A 13145-nucleotide genomic window follows, 5' to 3' on the forward strand; every position below is an offset into this window, starting at 1 on the left:
TTTGAGAAACTACCGCCAGCTTCCTTCCAAATATAGCACAACCCCTCCATCTATTAGTTCCAGGAAACCTGCAAAATAAAGAAAAATATATGAGGGATATTTGACTCAGCATGGAAAAGAAAGACTCAAATTGAAAATCAAATAACTGAGTAAACAGAAGTACTATTATTGTCCATTTATCTCACCTCCCAAAATTAAATCGAAAGTGAGTTAGAGTCTTTATGTTTGGAAATAACCGAGCATGTTTACTTTGTAGCACAAAATTATGTATTTACCATTAGTTTGGAAATAACAAGCTTCAGTTTTAGACTTTATATTAATTGTTATATATAGTGATTCCTCGCAATGAGAGGTCATCAGTCATCACTACCACAAGCGAAAATAAAGAAGCATTTGGTAAGGTGGTCGATAGAATCATACCCATTTGCCACTTCTAGACGAAACTAAACATATCATCTGTCGATTCCACGCAATCTTTGTTGCCTGAAAAAATGGTTTCCACGGTCAAGGTACAATAACTTTGATAACAGACGCAATGCTAACCAAGAAGAATTTGTTGTATGATTTGGATCTTACTGAGGTATAATTACACCAAAGTACAGGCTAACAAACTGAGGTACAACTACACCAAGCCGCCGGTCACTAGATCAATAGTGCAGTATTTGATTGCCATTCATGTTTGGATCTTACTGACAACATCAATTCAACACAAAAATTCATCCATGAACAACTCAAAATCTTCTGTCCAAGCACAAACCAATCAAGCAATACACCAGCAAATGCAATACTGAAATGTAAGGACACTGGTAGCAGTAAAACAAGCAGGTGATTACATACCTGCCGTGGGGATCCGGCTCGATCCAAGCCACGGTGGAAGCACGCATGGTACCAGAGAAAAGTACTCGTCTTCAAGCCGAGAGGCCCCGACCACCTTCCCATTGTACATGTCCACGACGAGGACGTGCTCGCCGGCCTTGATGTAAATGACACTGGCGTCGAGAGGGTCAAGGACGGCGATCTGCGGCGACGACTGCGCCGAGTTCACCTGCCACGGGTAGCCTCCGTCCGCCAAGACCTTCCTGAGCGACACCTGGTGCTCCAGCTTCCAGCCGCTGCCCTCGCCGTCGCCGAGCGCATATCAGCTGAGCAGAAACGGCCCGCCCGGAGTCACCTCGGCATAGCGCAGCCTCCCCTCGCTCACGCGTTCACGCCGATGCGCCGGCGCTTGGCCAGCTCCATCATGGACAGCGCCCGTTCCTCGACTTTGCTGAGATCTCGTTCGTCCGCACATGCAGGCGCAGGCAGCACGCTGCCGCTGGGCAGCTCGACGAAGCGGATCTCCGGCCGGTTAGCAAAGGGGTCGACGGAGACGGCGCCCAAGGTGAGGTGGACCCACCACAGCCGGCCGTCGAAGGCAACCGTCTCCTGGTTCATCTCCATCTCGCGCGGGAGCAGCGGTCCGCCGGGCGAGCCCATCATCACCGTCTTCCACTTGCCTTGGTCGGAGAGGAACCGCGCAAGGGCGGAGCCATTGAAGACGAGGCCGGCGACGGCGAACCTGTCGGACGGCCCGCACCCGAGCCCTCCGTCGGCCTGGGTGAGGAGGCCCATGCGGTGGACGACGAGGATCTTCCTGCAGCCGCCGATGTCGGGGAGGCGGAGCATTTGGCCGGTGAGGGGGTTGCAGACGAAGCGCTGGATCTCAGGGTTCCTGGTGAGGTCCCAGGAGGTGCATGGGCCCTCCGCCCGGAGGTCATGGTAGCTGAGCAGGAGGTGGCCGTCGCCGACGTGGCCGAAGAGGACCTGGACGACGTTGCCGCCGAGGTATTGGACCCTGCCGCTGTCCGCGCTGGGGCGTGCCGCGGGGTCGATGAGGTGCGCCGGGGCGGAGATGCTGGAGACGCCCGGAGGGTCCACGGGGCGGAAGCACGCGATCTGGGCCGACGACGAGCGATCAACCTCTCGGCCGAGCCAATATAGTGTGCTCTATGTCGGAGTCGCATCACCCCACCCACTCATCATGTCTCACCCGCACTCACCATTGCCTCTTCCCCTCTCCCGGCGATTCGATCGGTGACGTGTGCAATAGAGGGGGATGTTTGCGATGGTGCAGTAGGCAGTGGCGCTGGCGGCTAGGACACGGGGTTGGCAATCGACCCACTCACCCACCAGTCCACCACCCATCTCCAACCGACGGAGATGGGCATCTGCGATTCGTTGCAAACGTCCTGATGGTGGGGATGGTGGCCTGCTGAATATGTTATTTCAGGACCGAGTGTCGGAGCTTCACGGTGGAGTAGTGCCGAGCTCAGGTGTCGACCATCACCGCGGGGTGGCCGCAGTTCAGGAGATCGAGTGCTTAGGGGCTCAGGGGATGCTTGGCTAGGCCGACGTGCATGCGAGTCACACGGTAGGCACTGCTGACGGTGCCAACGAGGCAGCGGCGGTAGGGAGCATCGTCGGCGGATGCGACACGAAGGCCGCCGATAGGCACGCGCATGGAGGGCAGATACAACACAAGGAGCTATCTTCGGGAGGGGCAGAGAAACATAGGTACTGCATTTTACCTACTGCGGGTTTTCCATGGCTAGCCTCTCATGCTCTACATGTTGAATATGCAGTAACACCAATCAATTTTCAATCAACAGAATGCACAACCGGCAAACTGTACATGACAATTAGTTTGCATTTTATTCGATGACAACTCTTCATATTTTTTGAATACAAAACAAAAGAGGCAAAATTATGATGTCTTACCATGGCAAATTATGTTGACGAATGGTGAATTAAGATGTGTTTGACATGGCATCTTCAATTTTTTCGCCATGGCAAATTAAATTTTGACCCATGAGAATTAGTAGTTATTTTCCTATTTTGTCACATGGTGGCCTAAGATAGCGGTGTCGTTGATTTTTTAATAGAAGTAAGTGCCTCATGCAGCTATTGTGAGCATAATATAGTGTGCTCTATGTCGGAATCGCATCACCCCACCCACTCATCATGTCTCACCCGCACTCCCCATTGCCTCTTCCCCTCTCCTGGCGATTCGATCGGTGACGTGTGCAATAGAGGGGGATGTTTGCGATGGTGCAGTAGGCAGTGGCGCTGGCGGCTAGGACGCGGGGTTGGCAATCAACCCACTCACCCACCAGTCCACCACCCATCTCCAACCGACGGAGATGGGCATCTGCGATTCGTTGCAAACGTCCCGATGGTGGGGATGGTGGCCTGCTGAATATGTTATTTCAGGACCGAGTGTCGGAGCTTCACAGTGGAGTAGTGCCGAGCTCAGGTGTCGACCATCACCGCGGGGTGGCCGCAGTTCAGGAGATCGAGTGCTTAGGGGCTCGGGGGATGCTTGGCTAGGCCGACATGCATGCGAGTCACACGGTAGGCACTGCTGACGGTGCCAACGAGGTAGCGACGGTAGGGAGCATCGTCGGCGGATGCGACACGAAGGCCGCCGATAGGCACGCGCATGGAGGGCAGATACGGCACAAGGAGCTATCTTCGGGAGGGGCAGAGAAACATAGGTACTGCATTTTACCTACTGCAGGTTTTCCATGGCTAGCCTCTCATGCTCTACATGTTGAATATGCAGTAACACCAATCAATTTTCAGTCAACAGAATGCACAACCAGCAAACTGTACATGACAATTAGTTTGCATTTTATTCGATGACAACTCTTCATATTTTTTGAATACAAAATAAAAAAGGCAAAATTATGATGTCTTACCATGGCAAATTATGTTGACGAATGGTGAATTAAGATGTGTTTGACATGGCATCTTCAATTTTTTTGCCATGGCAACTTAAATTTTGACCCATGACAATTAGTAGTTCGTTTCCTATTTTGTCACATGGTGGCCTAAGATAGTGGTGTCGTTGATTTTTTTAATAGAAGTAAGTGCCTCGTGCAGCTATTGTGAGCATAATATAGTGTGCTCTATGTCGGAGTCGCATCACCCCACCCACTCATCATGTCTCACCCGCACTCCCCATTGCCTCTTCCCCTCTCCCGGCGATTCGATCGGTGACGTGTGCAATAGAGGGGGATGTTTGCGATGGTGCAGTAGGCAGTGGCGCTAGCGGCTAGGACGCGGGGTTGGCAATCGACCCACTCACCCACCAGTCCACCACCCATCTCCAACCGACGGAGATGGGCATCTGCGATTCGTTGCAAACGTCCTGATGGTGGGGATGGTGGCCTGCTGAATATGTTATTTCAGGACCGAGTGTCGGAGCTTCACGGTGGAGTAGTGTCGAGCTCAGGTGTCGACCATCACCGCGGGGTGGCCGCAGGTCAGGAGATCGAGTGCTTAGGGGCTCGGGGGATGCTTGGCTAGGCCGACGTGCATGCGAGTCACACGGTAGGCACTGCTGATGGCGCCAACGAGGCAGCGGCGGTAGGGAGCATCGTCGGCGGATGCGACACGAAGGCCGAGATAGGCACGCGCATGGAGGGCAAATACGGCACAAGGAGCTATCTTCGGGAGGGGCAGAGAAACATAGGTACTGCATTTTACCTACTGCAGGTTTTCCATGGCTAGCCTCTCATGCTCTACATGTTGAATATGCAGTAACACCAATCAATTTTCAATCAACAGAATGCACAACCGGCAAACTGTACATGACAATTAGTTTGCATTTTATTCGATGGCAACTCTTCATATTTTTTGAATACAAAATAAAAAAGGCAAAATTATGATGTCTTACCATGGCAAATTATGTTGACGAATGGTGAATTAAGATGTGTTTGACATGGCATCTTTAATTTTTTCGCCATGGCAACTTAAATTTTGACCCATGACAATTAGTAGCTTTTCCTATTTTGTCACATGGTGGCCTAAGATAGCGGTGTCGTTGATTTTTTTAATAGAAGTAAGTGCCTCGTGCAGCTATTGTGAGCAAATAAATAGTTTGTACTAGTCTCATGGCAAATACAATTCCAGATCCATGGCAAGTTTTACAGCATGGCAAAAAAATTTGTTATTGGCAAATTTTGCGGAGCCATGGCATTTTTTTGTTTGCTCTACATAATGGCAATTTTTTGTAAGTTTTTGTTCTTCTCCTTAAAAAATGTAGAGTACATTTGTTCTATATCATGGCATTTGCCATGACTTACATAATTTTTTTAAAACATGCCATGTTTATTTGCACTGTATATTTTTTCTTTATTGCCATCATGTGGACTACTCACATTGTAAAACTTGAAAGTTTGTCTCTCTACAATTGCCATTGCAAATTTACAATAACAATGTTTTTTTACAGCTACGATACTCATGTGATCCCTTTTCAAATCCTATACTTTTGCCATGTCACCAATACATTTTTTTCCTCATTCATCATGACCTACATAGCTTTTTATTAAAACAAACTTGCCATTTCTATTTGTACTATGTTTTTTTTCTATATTGCCATCATGGGTGCTTATACTCACATGGCAAAACTTAAAATCTTGTCTCATCTACAATTGCCATGTCAAATTTACGATAACCACATTTTTGAAAAGTAGCATGTGTGACCGCCTTTTCAAATTCCATACTCTATATAGATTTTTCTTAAAAAGTCCATGTCTATGGCTGTTTGTCAGCGAGAACAGAAAGCTTTTGCTTTGGAACTGTAGAAGAAGCAGCGTTGCAGCAGGAGGGCCTTTTTATCCCTGGCCTCCCTCCCCACAGAAAGAAAAGAAGGAGACCGATCGGTCCTCCCAGTGATTCTTTTGTGTCTGCGAAAGAGAAAAACGGGCAGCCTTTCCCTTTGTTTTGCTGTCCTTTGTCTGCAGCGCCTGTGTTGTGTTTCTACCGCTGTCTCCAAGTGTTTTGTTCATCGCAAAACAAAAGAGAGGTGCCCAGTTGGCCGACGCAGTATCAACTTCAAACTCCCCGCAAAATCCAAACTATTTCTTCACGAATTGGCAAAGGTTGCTGGATTCCCTAGTCTTGTTTAGGAATTTTCGGCCAATAAACTAATCATCAAACTCATGGACTACTTTATTTGGGTCATCAAACTTGCTAAGGTCAATTCCAACGCGCCGGAAACGAACGTGGAATTGATCCCTTTTTTGTCCGTTTAGATTCTTCAGGCCGACGCTGATATCCGCTTTTAGCCAGCACATAGGTGCGTCCAATTCAGCCGGCGTATTTCGGATTAGGTGTTTTAAAAAAACTTAATCCAAATTAAACATAAAAAGTGTAAACTTAATATTTAAACTGTCGACGAAAGTCCACTTACATTAATAACCAAGCCTCTATATCCGGCAGCTTTTTCGCTCTATTATTCATCCACTTGGATGAAAATGATGTTTAGGTAAATTTGAATGTTGCACGTGTATTTGTTTGGTACCCGGCTGTGTACAAAGGCGTTGTGTGTTCAGAAGTTTGTTTCAAATTTTTTGAACTACTGTGATGCTTCTTTTGGTGGGTTTATTATTTTTGATTGCATGTGGGGTAAGCTGGCGTGGTTATTCTTCTTATATGCCTCCTTTCATTTCTATTTACTGTTGGATTTTACTCGGTTTTCACGTCGCTGTCTGCGCTGATTCCGTTCAGGGTCTAAACCCCCCCCCCTCCCCAGTTGACCTGGTGTTTGACCACCCAGGGTCAATGACATGTGGGGCCCGGCTCTGCTAATTTTAGTTTAGAATTAGTTTAAAAATTAATTAACTCTGTTAACTAACTATGGCACTGACGTGTGGCCCCCACACGTCAGATTTGACCTGGACAGCCACGTTGATTCGCTGACGTAGTGATGACGTCATGCTGACACAGTTATTCTTTTTCTGAAATTATTTTAAAACAGGAAATTCCAGAAAATGATTTAAACTTCAAAAATTCATAGAAATTCAATTGTAGCTCAGATTGAAATAATTTATATATGAAAAATTATTGGAAAAATTCAAACTATCCCTCTGTACCATTTTCATGCATGACAAACCAACCTATATATGTTGTATATATGAAAACACACTTATGTCATATTTAAGAGCTTAATTTGGAGTTGTATTTGAACCCTTGGTTCAAATGGACTTCAACCAAAAAAATGCTAGATGCATTAACTCAAACAACATCACATACTCATGCCATGTTCATGCATCATATTGTTGCATATGCTTGTGTATTGATTGCCGACACCGTTCCCTCTCGATAGGTCCTGCTTCGGAGACCGATCCAGAGTACCTGTCTGAGGAGCAGTGCCCCCTTGTTGATCTACCAGGCAAGCAAAACCCCTTGTTCATTCCGATACAATCCTACCCTCTCGCTCCTGCTCTCATTATTGCATTAGGACAACAACGATTCAACTGCTACTTATGCTGCTGTAGTTGAACCCATTCCTCTGCATGACCTGTCATTGCCACAGTAAATAGTTAAAACCCACTAGCATGTGTAGGAGTTGCTTGTGCCATGTTGTGTTCTTGACATGCCATGCCTGCTATTGCTTAGAGTATGTCAGGTCTGATTCATTGGGAATGAATTAGAGTACAGTGCTATGTTCTGATGTTGAGAGTTAAGCATGTGAACACGATTTGGTAAAGGTAGCGGTGAGAGGCCATCTAGGAGTACATGGTGGGTTGTCTCACTGGAACCGTCCCTAAGAACTGAGTTCTGTGTATGTTGTCCAAGGACTAGCTACTACCACACATTGGGTTCCGGTAACTCGACCCCTCTCGACTTATTAGCCAACTTGATCTCTGTCCAGGAGTTGCAAATAGTTTCTGGTGTTTATAGGTAGTGCTATTTTTCTACCGAGTGGCACCCGACAGGGTGGACTAGGGACAGACTAGGCACACGTGGCCCGGTGTACCGAGTGGCACCCGGATGATGGGCTCGGGAACCCTGTACACATCGTTTGGGGCCGTGAGCGAAACCCCGGCCGGATCTCCTTGCGGATGGAACCCGAATAGGCGATAAACCTGGACTAGAGTCTTGTTTGGTTAGTCAGGTCGTGGCCGACACCCTCGCCAGGCTTCCGCTTGAAGGTTGCCGAGATACATGACGTGTATATGGTGATAAGTGGTGAGAGCGTGTGTGAAGAAGTACACCCCTGCAGGGTTATCATGATCTATTCGAATAGCCGTGTCCTCGGTTATGGACTTCTTGGATGCTTACGTGGTACATAGAAAACTTAAAGTGGATACTCTAAAATGCTCAAGACAAGTGTGAGTGCTATGGATGGCCTTCTCGTAAGGAGAAGAGGATGAATCCATAGTAGTGTATTGATGTGGTGATTAGTGGACTCGTGTGCGCTGCCTCATCTCAAAGAAGTTTCTCGTTGTCGTAGAACAGGATAGCCACTGAGTCAAAGCTAGCTTGCTGCAACTAAACCCCACATTACCTTCTTGATACAAATGCATGTATGATAGGATCTGATGTAAGTCTTGCTGAGTACATTTGTACTCACGTTTGCTTTATTTATGTTTTGCAGGTGAGACATCTGTCTCACTAGTAGTACCGCTTGGACTTTGACGAGTAGCTTGTTACCTCAGCTATGATCTTGTTCCCTTGGGAGGGATTTGTAGATAGTCAGGCTTCTCGGCCTTTTCCTTTTGTAGTTGTCTGTACTCAGACATGTAATGCTTCCGTTGCTTGTATGCTCTGAATGATGGGTCATGTGACCCCTGCTTGTATTAATGCTATGTGGCTCTTCTGAGCCTTTATCTATATGATTTTGCGTTATGTTGTGATGACATGTTGTACAGCACATACTTGCATGTTATGCGTACGTGTGACGTGTATTGCTATGTCTGGGTGTCGGTGTCAAAACCAGCGGATCTCGGGTAGGGGGTCCTGAACTGTGCGTCTAGGCCGGATGGTAACAGGAGGCAAGGAACACAATGTTTTACCCAGGTTCGGGCCCTCTTGATGGAGGTAAAACCCTACGTCCTGCTTGATTAATATTGATGATATGGGTAGTACAAGAGTAGATCTACCACGAGATCAAGGAGGCTAAACCCTAGAAGCTAGCCTATGGTATGATTGTTGTGTATGTTGTATATTCTATCGACTAGCCTGGCCCTGGTTTATATAATGCACCAGAGGCCTAGGTTAACAAGAGTCCTAGCCGAATACGCCGGTGGGGAGAAGTCCTTGTCTTGATCGCCAAGTCTTTGTGGAATCTTCCTTGTATGTGGCAGCTGTCCGAACTGGCCCATGAGTATACGGCCATGGGGGGCCTCGGCCCAATCTAATAGATCGGGAGATGACGTGGTGAGTACCCCCCAGTCCAGGACACCGTCAGTAGCCCCCTGAACCGGTCTTCAAGTTAGGGATGCTCCTCGATTCTTCTGAACTGTTCTTCATTTTCGGTTGTCGGTCTTGAAAACTGGTTCAACAAATCTTCTCATCTTTGATCTTGAGGATCGCCGAAATGCATTCGACGAGTTTATACGCCGGGTATCCGAGGAGCACCTTTAAGTTTCCGGCCTTTATCAATGCCTTATTATTTTTTATGCCACACCTCGGGTTTGAAGTTGTTCCCGGGAGGCAGTGTCCTCTTGCGTCCGAGCTCTAACGCCGGACTGTATTCGAGGTATCTTTTGCAGCCGAGCACCAATGTCGGACCGCTTCCCAGCTCTAACGCCGGAATGTATCCGAGCTCCAATGCCGGACTATGTATCCGAGCTCCAACGCCGGACTATATCTGAGGTGTCATATCACCTTGGTTCAGAAAAGTTTGAAGGAGTTTAGCCGAGCTTAACGCCGAAAATGCCCTCTACGGGGCCAGCCACTAGCGCCCGAGCTTTATGCCGGACTGCTTCCGAGGTGGTGCACCACCCCGAATGTGGGCCGATTTTTGTGAATATTTTTTGCTGGTGCAATTTATTCTCTGCCGAGATATATAGCCAGTAGACCTCAAGGTGTGTATCGGTCTAAAACCCGAGATGCACCTGAAGGATGACGTAAGACCGCTGATCCTAGTAGCCGCTGAGACTCAGGTTGATTTGCAAAATCGGCCTGAGGATCAAGTCCAAGCTCGGCAGAATACTTCGGGACACTAAAAGCGGTGTGCTCAGTCCTCGAGACTCAGGTTGGGTGCGGCCGACCAACCTGAGGATCAAAATCTCCTCGGAAACTATATTGCACATAAAATTTTCTGCATTGGACAAGCAATGCAGTAGCCCCCGAGACACTGGTCGGGTGGCAACACCAGATCAGGAGATCGATGTGCCCCTTTAATATTTGTAAATAATAAGACCGAAGCCCAGTAGCCCCCGAGCCTTAATGCGGGCACGGGTGGCCGAATTAAGGATCAATATCCATAGTAAAATCACAAATTATGTGTAATGACTCTATGTATCCAAGTACTTTACGTCATTAATGCTCAGATCCGCATTGTACAAAACTTTGTTAACCGATCATCGGCTTCCACCTCCTCGGCCAGTAGCCAAGGAGTATTTGTCCTACTTTATAAAACCTTTATGAGGGCAAAGATTTACAACAAACAAGGCAATCTGGCCATACGGTTTTATAAACAAAGGTACGCAGAGAGTTATATTACTGTTTAACAGAAGAAATGTCTTCCAAAGAAAATAGTCCCGCTATCGGTTCCTTTCTTTGGGTTGTCATGCTAAGCATGATCATTAAACCTCAGCTCTAATGTAAGAGCAAAATATCGAGGATTTAGTTTGGGAGGACAGTTAATAGCCCCCGGTAGTGTTTGGCGACAGTCGGGGTCAAGCTGTAAACACTTCGGCCAATGTTATGAACGGCCCGTCATTTAACATAGTCATCGGATCGCTGACCAGTTTACGCTTATTGTGACAGTTAGTTTTCGGCTTTCTCCACTGAGGTGCTTAACCATGTGAGCTGGAAGCACAATCGCAGTGGTTCTCCTTTTGCACGCCTAGCCGAACAAAACGGAACGTAGGAAGCAAGTGCAGGAGCCGGGCAACCCAACTATTGACCGAAGACACAATTCGAAACCGATGCATATATAGAAATATCTGAGAATGTTTTTGCCGAATCCCTAAAGGTGTCCGGCGTTGCACTGCGAGACTAATGCTGGAAAAGCACAAATAGTTTAAAAGTGCCAAAAAGCTTGGAAAACCAAGAAACATCAGTAAAAACATGACGTCCGAACAAGATCAAGTGTTCGGTGCCAATCCGAAAATTGGTCTTAGAAAAAAGAAGTGCTTCTGTCGTGCTTTAACATGATACATCCTATCTCAAGACTTTGAGCGGGTCAGCCTACGGCTTCAACCTCCTATCCCGACGGCGGAGTACTTCTCATTAGGCCAGTTTAGCAAACTAAACTCTAGCGGCTTTGAGAGAGAAATTAGGTTCCCCGGCTAGTGACCGCACACTCTCGTCGAAAAAAGGAGTGATAAATAATAATAATAAAACTTTGCAACGACTAAGAAGAAGAACACTTATTATAAAACGGCTCAAATAAACTTAAGAGCCCCCAAGTGACTTGAGTAAAAGAATGATTCCATGTACCGAAGTACTTATTGTTGGGGAACGTAGTAATTTCAAAAAATTTCCTACGCGCACGCAAGATCATGGTGATGCATAGCAACGAGAGGGGCGAGTGTGATCTACGTACCCTTGTAGACCGACAGCGGAAGCGTTAGCACAACGCGGTTGATGTAGTCGTACGTCTTCACGGCCCGACCGATCAAGCACCGAAACTACGGCACCTCCGAGTTCTAGCACACGTTCAGCTCGATGACGATCCTCGGACTCCGATCCAGCAAAGTGTCGGGGAAGAGTTCTGTCAGCACGACGGCGTGGTGACGATCTTGATGTTCTACCATTGCAGGGCTTCGCCTAAGCACCGCTACAATATTATCGAGGATTATGGTGGAAGGGGGCACCGCACACGGCTAAGAATATGATCACGTGGATCAACTTGTGTGTCTAGGGGTGCCCCCTGCCCCCGTATATAAAGGCAAGGGGAGGTGCGACCGGCCAGGAGGAGGGCGCGCCAGGAGGAGTCCTACTCCCACCGGGAGTAGGATTCCCCCCCCCCTTCCTAGTTGGAATAGGATTCGGGAGGGGGAAAGAGGAGAGAGAGAAGGAAGGGGGGGCGCCGCCCCCCCTCTCCTTTTCTTATTCGGACTAGGGGGGAGGGGTGCGCGGCCCAGCCCTGGCCACCTCTCCTCTCTTCCACTAAAGCCCACTAAGGCCCATATACCTCCCGGGGGGTTCCGGTAACCTCACGGTACTCCGGTAAAATTCCGATTTCACCCGGAACACTTCCGATATCCAAATATAGGCTTCTAATATATCAATCTTTATGTCTCGACCATTTCGAGACTCCTCGTCATGTCCGTGATCACATCCGGGACTCCGAACTAACTTCGGTACATCAAAACTCATAAACTCATAATATAACTGTCATCGAAACCTTAAGCGTGCGGACCCTACGGGTTCGAGAACAATGTAGACATGACTGAGACACTTCTCCGGTCAATAACCAATAGCGGAACCTGGATGCTCATATTGTCTCCTACATATTCTACGAAGATCTTTATCGGTCAGACCGCATAACAACATACGTTGTTCCCTTTGTCATCGGTATGTTACTTGCCTGAGATTCGATCATCGGTATCTCAATACCTAGTTCAATCTCGTTACCGGCAAGTCTCTTTACTCGTTTTGTAATACATCATCTTGCAACTAACTCATTAGTTGTAATGCTTGCAAGGCTTATGTGATGTGCATTACCGAGAGGGCCCAGAGATACCTCTCCGACAATCGGAGTGACAAATCCTAATCTCGAAATACGCCAACCCAACATTCACCTTTGGAGATACCTGTAGAGCTCCTTTATAATCACCCAGTTACGTTGTGACGTTTGGTAGCACACAAAGTGTTCCTCTGGTAAACGGGAGTTGCATAATCTCATAGTCATAGGAACATGTATAAGTCATGAAGAAAGCAATAGCAACATACTAAATGATCGGGTGCTAAGCTAATGGAATGGGTCATGTCAATCACATCATTCTCCTAATGATGTGATCCCGTTAATCAAATGACAACTCTTTGTCTATGGCTAGGAAACATAACCATCTTTGATTAATGAGCTAGTCAAGTAGAGGCATACTAGTGACACTCTGTTTGTCTGTGTATTCACACATGTATCATGTTTCCGATTAATACAATTCTAGCATGAATAATAAACATTTATCATGATATAAGGA

At 47.2% G+C, this 13145-nt stretch overlaps 1 pseudogene; it reads right to left on the reverse strand.

Annotated features, from left to right (window-relative positions):
* Positions 1 to 433: 433 nt before the first annotated feature.
* On the reverse strand, positions 434 to 2500 carry LOC119299137 (annotated as a pseudogene).
* Between the last annotated feature and the right edge of the window lie 10645 nt (positions 2501 to 13145).

The sequence above is a fragment of the Triticum dicoccoides genome, chromosome 5A (assembly GCF_002162155.2).
Source record: "Triticum dicoccoides isolate Atlit2015 ecotype Zavitan chromosome 5A, WEW_v2.0, whole genome shotgun sequence".
NCBI lineage: Eukaryota > Viridiplantae > Streptophyta > Magnoliopsida > Poales > Poaceae > Triticum > Triticum dicoccoides.